Here is an 11,480-nt window from a genome sequence, read left to right on the forward strand (position 1 = left end):
CCCCCCCCCCCCCCGTTCCTGCCATGATGTGTTGAGCTGTTTCCCTCCACCACCCTGCTCCACCATGATGTACAATCTCACCTCAAGCCCCAAGAAATGGAGTCAGCCATCTGTGGACTGAGACCTCTGAAATTGTGATTCACCCAAATAGACTTGTTCCTCTAATTGTTCTTGTCAGGTCTTTTGGTCACAGCCATGAAAAAGCTGACTAAAATACCCAACTTACTGTTTCTACCTAGTTTGGAGGGATCAGTCTCCTCCTTGCCTCAAAATAACAATTTCAGCTTTGCATCCCATTCTTATCTGTTCTCTCTGTTGTGTATTATGAGTCTTCAACCTCTCCTGTCCTTCATCTCTCAGCATACAAGTAAGTATGTGCTGTCTTTTTAGTTGAGGGAAGAGGATCTTCATAGCATTATCTGTCAACCTTTCTTTTATCCCTTTTTTCCACCTTTCTCAACAATTACCCTTAAATTCAGTGAGTCTACTTTTTTTGCTCACCATTGTACTTCCCAATTACTACTATCACTTTAAATCTTCTGGATTCTTTGGATGTCATTTAATTTTTTGGTGTTGTGACAATGTCGTTGTTGGTAAAGATGGCGCCCTGAGCGCTTCTCTTCCAGGAGCTCAGGATTGTTGGTAAAGATGGTGCCCAGAGTGTTTCTCTTCTAGGAGCTCAGGTCCATGACGCACTGTGAATGGCGCGAACTTTGAATGGCACACCTCCAATCCCTGAAGTGGTGCGAACTCTTGGCCAATGAAGAAGTAACAGCCCACTCGCATTGCTCCTCCTCATCCTGCGTTAAGCCCATAAATATCAACACCCTGTTCGTGCTCACTCTTTTACTCTCTTAGTCTCCCCTCTCTTACTCTCTCCCTCTCACTCCCCCCTCCCCTCTCCCTCTCTCTCTTCCCCCTCTCCTCTCTTCCCCCTCTTCTCTCTTACTTTACCTCTCTTACTTTCCCCCTCTCTTCCTCTCTCTCTCTCTCCAGTCCTGCTAATAAAATCTCGGACAGGTAAACGGTTGTCTTGGCTTGTTGAGTTTATGGAGCTTTTCCACCGTTTCTTACAGTTGTACTTGTGTTCTTGAAACTCTATTATTCTCTTTCTGTTGTTCTGCCTCCTTTGATTGTTTTAAAAATTCTGTCCCCTTCTGACTATCACCTAGATGGCCCACAGACATTCCAAACTTAATACGTCTACACTGAATTTATTATGTTCCCCGTCCTCTGATTTCATTATCTTGTTGCATGGTATCACCAACACCCAAGCACCCACATCAGAAATTTCATATTTATTCTAGACTCTTCTCCCATGGCCTTATATAAAATTTCTTACCAAGTTCTTATAATTCAGCCTAAACATCTCTCAAGTGCATCTCCAAGTCACTCACCTACACAATCCTTTCATTACTTCCTGTCTCCAGTCTTATCTCCTTGCCTCTCCTCAGTGCTGTTTGGTTCTCTTAAACCTTTCATTAACCTCTCTTACTCTTTTCTCTGTAAAGGCCAATAGGAAAGTGAGGAACCTTGTTTTTCATTTCAGTGACATTGTCTTTCTATCACTGCTTCCATCTTGTCTTATGATTGAACTCCATGGGATGGTCCTGAGTCTTTATTTATTGGGCCCATCAGATGCTCTGCACTGTATAGTGCTTTTTGAAGTGATCTGTCACAACCACCTTGAAATATAGGCTTTGTTTTTTTTTGTCTGTTGGTTTTATGGTGGTGGCCATTTTGTTCTTCCAGATGAGAAGGCAGTTTCCGGGAAATGAAGTCACTTCCCAAGGATACAGAGTAAGATACAGAGCAGGGTTCAAGTTCAGTTTCCAATACTCTACAACAGGACTTATCAACAAAGGCACCAGTGACATTTTGGGCTGAATAACTGTTTCAGCAGCTATCCTGTGCATTGTAGGATTGTTTAGCATCATCCTGGCCTCCAGATGACTTGTACCCTCCCTACCATTTATGACAAAACCCTCCATACATTTCCAAATGTACCAGGCAGGGGTGGGAGGCAAAATCTCCCTAGTTGGGAATCACTACTTTTAACTTCCTACAGTATCTAGAAGATGTGGGCTGGAGTTCCAGGCCTGCCACTAAATTACCAGGTAAAAATTTTGTTATTTCTCAGGTGAAAACATTTCCTTTTCAAGTCCCATTTCCTATTGCAAAAATTAATTACTTCTTTGTTTTCTCCATAGACTCAGACAAAGGAGTATCACGGAAATGATGCTGTAATGAGATCCAGGGAATTAAGAAAATTGGGATATTGTTCCAATAGCACACCTGTCAGAACTGATCCCGTTATCTCTTACAGAGAGAACTATACAGAGCAAGCCCACATACTAAAGCTGTGAGAAGATGAAGGTTAAGAGCTATTTTCAGACAAAACAAAGATACATGTACACAGTACTGTATTCAACAGAGATTGTATACTTCAATGTCCTTGGTTTTCAGAACACAAACAAAATTACATTAAATAAAAAGTATCCTTAAATCTACCTGAAAGGTTAGTGTCTTTATGAATCGTTAAAACAAAATCCCATAGATTAAAAAGGGGGGACAAATGGTTCCTATGACATATCTTTGGACATTTGTCCATATTACTCAAGGGGATGTTCATGTAATGTTACAAAACATTTGAAAGTACCCTGTTGGACGTTTTAGAGAAGGAAGGAAGGTAAGAATAGATCCAGACTGCATTGTTGAAAAAGAAGCTGTGAGAACCAAGCATGATGACCCATACCTATAATCCCAGCAACTTGGGGAGCTGAGGCAGGAGGATTGCAAGTTCAAGGCCAGCCTCAGCAATTTAGCAAGACCCTGTCTCAAAAAAATAAAAAGGACTGGGATGTGCCTCAGTTGTAATCTCTAGTACCCAAAAAATGAGTGAATAGATAAATGAAAAGCAGTAAGAAAGCAATTGATCTTTGACTAGAATCAGACATCTGGCACCATCAAATGTCAGGATTATGACTTTCATTGGACAGATAAATGCCCATCCTATTTTCAGACATTTTGCTGATGGAAGACAATGGCTTTTCTCATGATAGAGTGGTGCCCTAATATTAGTTGACTTTTAACTGAGGTGATTCAGCATAGTTGGTAAGAGCCTGAGCACAGTGTAATTTATATCTCTTCTTAGAGGAAACCAGGCCTAAAAGGCCAAATATTATGTGATTCTACTTCTATGAAATATCTAGAATAGAAAAATTCCATAGAGACAGAAAGTAGAGAGGCAACCAAGAACTGGAAGGAAGGAAAAATAGGGAATTTTTGCTTAACTGGTTACAGTTTCTGTTAGGGGTGATGAAATTTTGGAAATAGTGATGATGGTTGTACAACACTATGAAAATAATGTCACCAAATTATATACTTAAAAGTGATTAAAATGGCAAAATTTTGGCTAAGAGTGTAACTCAGAACACTTGCCTAGCATGCATGAGGCCCTGGTTCAATCTCCAGCACTACAAAGTAGTGGAGGGGGCAAACTTTTATACATTTTAGCTTAATTTAAAAAGCAACAAGAAGAGCTGGATTGTGGCTCAGTGGTACAGCACTTACCTAGCATATGTGAGGCATTGGGTTTGATCCTCAGCACCACATTAAAAATAGTTATTAAAAATTGATGAAAAATAAAAAGCAACAAGTGAATGAGTGAAAGGAAGCATCATTAAAATATAAAGAAATAACAGGAGCCCAAATAACCTAAATATCTAAAGAAAACATTTATTTTGGGAGTAGAAATAGGGATAAAAGAAAGAAAAATTATTAATGCTTACCAATGGATAAGGTTCATTTCATGATTTTCTGCATTACCCATATTTTTTTACAATAAAGGTGTTCAAAATTAAATCTGAAAAAAAAAAGACCTAAATGAAGAAAAAAAAAAAGTCAGCCATCACTTTTTCGTGTCTTTTCGTGTGTGTGTGACAATTGAAGACAGCTATTTGTAGATTATGTGTTTACACTCCAGCCAATTAATATATATCTGGAAGGTTAACATATAGGAAGATTACATGGTGAATACTTCAGAGTTTTTCTTTCCTATATATGCATGTCAGTGACTAACTTAAGTACCTCTCATCTCTGAGCTCCAGCTGACACCTCCTCATCCAAACTAGGATGTCTAAGAAACTGAAAACATCCAAAAGTGAATTCTTGCCTGTACTTCCTCCACCTTTCATTGCCCCCACCCCCAGTGCTCTTCTTTCTCTTCAATCCGCACCATACAGATATTAAAGCCAGAAACTTGGGAGTTGCTCTTCTCCTTTTCTCTCCCACAAACCTCATATCCAACTGATGTTCAAAGGCAAAATTTTGACTTTTGAGATATGTACCAAAACTTTTTACTTTATTTTGTTTATTTTTATGTGGTGCTGAGGATCGAACCCAGTGCCCCACATGTGCTAGGCAAGCACTCTACCACTGAGCTACAGCCCAAGCCTCCTCCTCATTTTTTAATCTGCATTGTCACCACGTTAATCCAAGCCACCTTCCTCTCTTGCATGAAATGTCATATAACTTTCTGTCTTCCCTTTTCTTATTTTTGATTCTGTTCAGCCCAAAATTATTATTTTATATTATGAATTATTATTCATCCAAAACTAGGTTAATATTTCAAGTGGAGATTTTATAGCCTCATTTCTGTGTTTAGTGACCTCCATAACTTCCCACTTTTAGAAAAAAGTGAAATACTTACCTAGATAACAAAGGTCTGGGAATGAAGATTTTTCTATTTCTTCTACATTATCTTGAACATCTCCAGAGTATACTGGATTCCAGATGTGCTCTCCTTCTTTGAAATTCTCTATTAGATCCTACTTCCACACTTTTCCACCTGCCTGCTTTTATCCCCTTCACCTAAATCAGAAAGACTTCCCATGAGTCCATCAATCTAAATTAGATCTTCCTTAGTATTCTTCATGATATTGGCTTCTTTTCCTCCATACCATTTATAACATGTAATCACATGCTTCTTTATGTGATTAATTTCTGTACACAACATGTGTTCTTTCAGAAAAGAGACTAGAGGGCTGGGATTGTGGCTCAGTGGCAGAGTGCTTGCCTAGCATATGTGAGGCACTGGGTTCTATTCTCAGCACAACATATCAATAAATAAAATAAAGGTCCATTGACAACTAAAAAAATAGATATATTTAAAAAAAGAAGAAGAGACTGGAGTGTTTGAGTAAATAAAAATGTAAGATTCCCAGTAAAATTTGAATTTTAAAAATATGTGTATCTGGAATAATTTTCCAGCATAAGTGTGCCATTCAATATTGGCGATTACTTACACTAAAAAACAAAAACAAAACAACAACAAAAAAAAACTGTTATCTGAAATTCAAACTTAACTGAGAAATCTGTATTTTACCTGACAGTCCAAGCAAGTGCTTGACTGTTTGTTCACTATTGCATTCTCAGTTCAGCCATTCTTCACCTGTACCCAGCCTTTCTGCTCTCCATTCAAATTAAATGTTCCCCCATTCTCCGTTAAGCCCAGGGTCCCTGTTCTGAGGGCTCCTCTTCCCATAACTCCCAGATGGATTTGAAATAAAGATCTTCATGCCTCATTTCTGTAAGAAAAGCAAGTGGGGAGTGTCCTTAACTCCTTCCTAAAATCCATCCATCCTGACTGCTAAAGTGTTATTTTCATTCTGCTGCTGTTCTGCTCAGGAATACATTATAGCTTCTATAATATCTTTGGAATTAATGTCAAATTCTCACTTTGATGTTCGAGGTCCTGTCTAATCTTGATATGTATACCAACATCATTCACCAATTACCCATTTTGGTCTGATGGTTCATCCCCCTGCCCTATCTACCCCTCTGCCCTATCTCAGACACACACATCATTGTGGGCAGCACTTGCTCACGCTGCTTTTTCCTCCTGTCTGCCCTCAAGCCCTCCTTCCAGCCTCAATCTTCCAAATTGTAACTTCTCCCTTTTTGGATTATGTAGCCCCTACCCCTTAGCACATATTTTAATCCTCAATGATATATCATTTTAACCAGTCATGTGCATGTGTTCTCCCCAAAGTAATTTATTTTTTGCTTGGAGGCAGAGGTCATGTTTTCTCTTTGTTTTATGTTCTCCAAGTGTTTGGCATAACATGGCTGTATAATAAATATTTATTAACTAAATTTAGCTAAAGAAGCAGCAAAGTTGATCCTGAGGTAAAGTATCCAGTCTTTAATTTCTTTGCTCTTTACCATGGAATAAATCACTCACACAATCTTCCCTTGAAGAGGGAATGGATCCTTAGCTCTTCCTGTTAAATACACTAAAAGTTAGAAGATGGCGATATAATGTATTTATAAAGATGGGGATATATCTTGTATTTCTTTGCTATCAGAGCTGATATTTATATTGATGACTAGTAAAGAATTATTTGGTTAATTACTCAAGTAATTTAAATGATGAATTACAGCAATAGATAGTTTTTATTATTATCAATGTTGATTCAAATATTTCATAATTCATTAAAAATATCAAGTGGAATGTTTCTTGGAAATGAAAATAGAGGGTGTGCAGGTGCAATCCTCAGTAGTAATTACTAATGGTTTTATTGCTCCCTTTCACAGCAGATAACCATCTAATCAGAATGGGAACTTTGGAGTAGAAGAATTGCATAAATACAGAGTTCAAAATCATGATCCCCTGTGTGCTATATATTCAGGAGTAAAAACCGAATGAAAATCTAAAGGAAATAATTTTATCCAGGTCAAATTCTAGTGTCCTAGAAGGAGCTCATATAAGCATAGCATCAGCAGATAGACATAAATGAGTAAATTTATCTGACATACAAGCACCTGGAGCATGGCACATATCAACAATGCAAATGCCATCATCATCATCATCACACTTATCAAACCAGCAAAATTGGAAGGACTTTTCAAAATTCAGCCAAAACACTTCTGCCAATTATTCCAAAGTTCTACTAACTGATAAAGAGAAATTAAGAATACAGTCATGGGCTTTTACAAAATATGTTATTCCAGAGTAAAAGCACAATCAGGCTAAATTAACTCAGAATTTGGTGATGAATACTGTCATGAAATGGATAAGAACTGTAAGGGGGAACAATTAGCCATTCAGAGAAGAAATTTACCCCAAAGAGATCACCTGTCAGTATTTGTGGGGAAACTGGGAAAAAAAAAACACAAGATCCTGTGATAGCAATTAGAGAATAAATGAGTAAAGCAGACAGTGAATGAAAAACAAGTAGCCGAGCATGTGGTCCTGTGATGACATGGCAACCAAGGTTAGAAGAGCAGAGATTTACATGAAGGATCGATGTAGAAACTACATAGATCTTCTCAGTGCATAGTTCTATGCACAGAGGAAAGACTAATGTACAGACAAAATATTCAAGAACCTTTCTGCAACAGGATCCTGGAGTTTCTGGAACAACTGCTATTGCAAACATGCTAAGTGATTGTCACAGCTATTGAGAACTTGTGCAGATCTTTAGGTGAAGAAAATGAATCACAAAAACCATACTGTAAGGGCAAGGAGATCATTCATCTGTTTTTTTTCTACATCCTGGATTAAACACCCATAACAATTATTTAACTCTCAAAACTCCAATTTCCTAAGAAACCTTCTGAGTAATTATTTTCTTGCCAAGATTCTTTTTTTTTTTTAAGAGAGAGAGAGAGAGAGAATTTTTTAATATTTATTTTTTAGTTTTCGGTAGACACAACATCTTTGTTTGTATGTGGTGCTGAGGATGGAACCTGGGCCGCACGCATACCAGGCAAGTGTGCTACCGCTTGAGCCACATCCCCAGCCCTTGCCAAGATTCTTTATGCTTTGCAGGAAGTTTTCTTGAGGCTACATACCAGAGTTCCAGTTACTGGAGAGGCACTTTGTTTTTTTCTTAAGTGGTACTGGCACTTTTTTTTTTAAGTGGTACTGGAGATTTAACAGTTGAACCCAGGGATGCTCTAAGCTATACCCCCAGCCACCAGCCCCTTTTTAAATCTTTTAAGAATAAGATTTGAGGGGCTGGGGTTGTGGCTCAGAGGTAGAGCACTCACCTAACATGCATGAGGCACTGGGTTCAATCCTCAGCACCACATAAATATAAAATAAAGATATTGTGTCCACCTATAACTAAAAATAATATATTAAAAAAAGAATAAGATTTGAGACTGGGTCTTGCTAAGTTTCCTAGGCTGTCCTCAAACTTGTCATCCTCCTGCCTCAGTGAGTTGTTGTGTGTGCTATAATGCCCAGCTTGGAGATACACTGTATAAATCAGGTTCACCTGGGCTTGCTTAATGTGAATATGTGTTTCTTAGAGCAGATTCAACTCTAGTTAAACTATTCCCCCAAGTTTTTGAATCTTTGGGAATGAGCACCAGCCCCTGACTGTAGGGACAATCGCTAGCACCCCTGTTGAACTCCCCTTTCATTCTTCTCTTATTACAGGGTGAGTCTTGCCACTCCAGCAGCTTCTCTCCTACACAGGAGCTTCACCTCTTTTTTGGTTCAGTCAATGGCAAGTGAGCTAATCTCAGAGAGGGAGGACAGGCAGGCTGCCCTACTAAGTGCCCTCTCTGTGCTGTGAATGAGCACAATCACTGTCCAAAAGATCCTTGCCCTGCAAGGAGCCAGGAAACTGATTTGTAATTACCAGAAAGTGCTGTTTTGAAACTTGGGTTTGAGGGGCCCCAGATTTCCATTTACCTTATAGATTGCCAATGACAGTCCCCCCAAAAGCCATCAGCCTTCACACTTGGCTCCTTTCACATAAGTAGCAATAATACCATCCTTGAATAGCACTTGATCATTTCAGAAGCACTTCACTACATCTCAGCCCAACCCTCACCGCCATCCTTTGTGGTAAGCAGGTATGTGGTAAGGTGATAAAGAAACAAAAACTTAGAATGATAGGAGATTGATTTAAGACTCCTAGAGTCAGCAGCAGAACACAGGTCCTATATGGCTAGTCTCCAGTTCTCTTTGAAGTGCTGGGTTCTCTAGTTGATCCACAACTCTGTTCTAACTTGCACACAAGTCATTTAACTCTTAAAAGAGTTTTCTGTCAAGGGTTTCTTTCCATATCTATGCTGTCCTGCATGCTTGACGCTTACAAGCTCTGTAACTCCCTATCTAAATACAAGGCATTTTCATTTTGGGAGATTGCTTACTTGGAAAATCCTTAAAGTGATATTTTATAAACAGTGATCTGCAGCCTCCTGAGGGTCTGTTGTTATATTCTCAAGGAGGTTTATATGTGTGTTATTATTTGTATACACATACATAGATATACACACATACAAAAGCAAAAATACTAGATGGTGGGCTCATAACTAAGGACTGCCACAGGATTTCAGCATTTCTGCATTCATGTTTATGAAGATTCAGCAAACTACATAGCCCTCAGGCCAGAGTAGCCTACCTCAAAAAATAAGGTTTTTTTGAGACAGCCATGTCAATTCCTTTATTATTGTCTATCACTGCTTTCATGCTACAACTGCAGAGTTGCGTTGCTACGACACAGTATGGCTCTTACAGTCTGAAGTCTTCACTACCTGGCTCTTTGCACAAAACATTTACATTGTGCTTAAAATCATATTGAAACCAAGTACCAGAATTTTAATTATCTGAGCCTATGAAAAATAACACATGATGGAAAGTATTCAAGATAAAGACAAATGAAGCCATAATAGATTGGTCTGCAGCATGAAGGGATCCTGCTAGTGGTCTAAATGGAGACAAGAGAGAAAAACAAGCTATCATCTGGCCCACAGAACAGGCAAGTCCAGATTCAGAGGATCCAGGCTTTTGTAGACAGTTGTGGATTCCCTTAATGAATAGTGATTTAGTTTCAACAAAACAGTATCATTTCACTAAACTTTTAATTGTACTGGCTTTGTGATGTTTGATTTTTCTCTTGTAAATATATATGCATAAAAGCCATAAGTCTAGGGATTTTACATATGGTTTTAGGTTTTATGCATGTAAATATCAATATACTAAAACAATAAATTGTCAATACTGGTAGTCCATGAAAAACACTGAGTAGAAAGAGCAAGACTCACACAGGCCAACACTACACATACACATCACTTGCAAGGTACTTTAATTCCCTGTATAAATATTGCATTGTCATTTTTAGAGGAGACCCTCCCCCCATTAGGAATATGCTAAGCCTCTCAGACCACATGAAATAGATAGGTCACTGAAAGCCCCTGGACTGTTCCTTTATGCCCTGTTATCCTGCTTATCACATCTGCCCATGTATGCTGTGTTCAGGCCAGAAGTTCTCATAGCCACAACCTATAAAAGCCCTCAAGTCAATCACACATTCCAAATGGGCAACTTTACTTTATGGTCATTTATTCAAAAAGGACATCTTTCACAACACAAAGCTGAATGTCAATATGTTAAGTTTGGTAACAATTAGGAAGTCGTCTTTTACTGAAATTTTCTGGAAAGAAGTAATGACTACCCAATTATAAGAAATGTAATATCCCCATTAAATAGACAAATCTTATCAGAAGGAAAATAAACTTACCTTTTGATACAGATGTGGAGATTTAGAAGCAATCCAGTCAGTTATTCATTTGATATTAAAAAGCATGAATCAATTACACTGTTTCCCTGAGAACAGTGGAGTGCTTTAAGCTCAGGAAAATGGAGTCTAGTGGTTTCCAAGGTAGTGTTAGCCAAACAGGTGTAACCTGATCATTTGTTTTGACTCATAATTTAGATGAGGATTCTTGAGTCCTGCTATTCACAATATATGTTAAAAGAGAATGAAACTGGAAATAAGAATTCAAAGTCGCTCATGTAGTCAGTTCATTGAATATTCTTTATTATAAAACCTTGCCATTATCCAAACAAAGAAGCTAAAACAATGAGAGTATCTCATCTCTCCAAATGATTTTCCAAGGTTTTATCAAAAGTTATCTACAAAAACTCAATAGGTGAAATAACAATTTTAGTTAATCTATCTTTAATGAATTTAGTTTAACTGCATATGTGCTAGTCTTAGAAATTCAGAAAGTAGAAAGACGTAGTTTTTTTGTTAACATTTGTATAAGTGTAAAGCAGACTATTACAGAGGGAAAAACTAAGAATAGAAAGAAAAGTGAAAAGCATTTTCCCAAACACAGGAATCATTGATAACAAATATTTTCTGTGTATATAATGAACAGATATGGGGGGCATTTTATAGTACTTTATCTCTCTCCACCCCCAGTCCCACCCTCACCTGCCCTGGTTACTGGGGATTAAACCCAGGGCATTCTACCACTGAACTACATGCTCAGTCCTTTTCATTTTATTTTGAGGTGGACTAACTTGCCAAGGCTGGCCTCAAACTTGTGATAATCCTGCCTTGGTCTCTCAAGTAGCTGAAAATATGGGTGTGTATGTCACTGCACCCTGCTAAAATACTTAATCTTTTCCTGGAAATGTTTGTCAAAATCAATTTATCTAAAATTAAAAATAT

The 11,480-nt window shown here is 38.1% G+C and overlaps 1 protein-coding gene across 2 annotated transcripts in view; it reads right to left on the reverse strand.

The window, feature by feature from the left end:
• Nucleotides 1-10,659, reverse strand: part of Gjb7 (gap junction protein beta 7) — a 13,287-nt gene extending 2,628 nt beyond the window's left edge. Inside the window, exons 1-3 of one of the 2 annotated variants that reach the window (XM_048805960.1) lie at nucleotides 10,542-10,659; nucleotides 4,712-4,872; nucleotides 3,792-3,865 (exon numbers count right to left, since the gene is read on the reverse strand). The gene's annotated coding sequence lies outside the window, so the exon portion shown is untranslated. Of the gene's footprint in view, nucleotides 1-3,791; nucleotides 3,882-4,711; nucleotides 4,873-10,541 lie in introns of both variants that reach the window. The other variant, XM_048805924.1, reaches the window with a different exon arrangement.
• Between the last annotated feature and the right edge of the window lie 821 nt (nucleotides 10,660-11,480).

Source organism: Marmota marmota, unplaced genomic scaffold, assembly GCF_001458135.2.
Source record: "Marmota marmota marmota unplaced genomic scaffold, marMar, whole genome shotgun sequence".
NCBI lineage: Eukaryota > Metazoa > Chordata > Mammalia > Rodentia > Sciuridae > Marmota > Marmota marmota.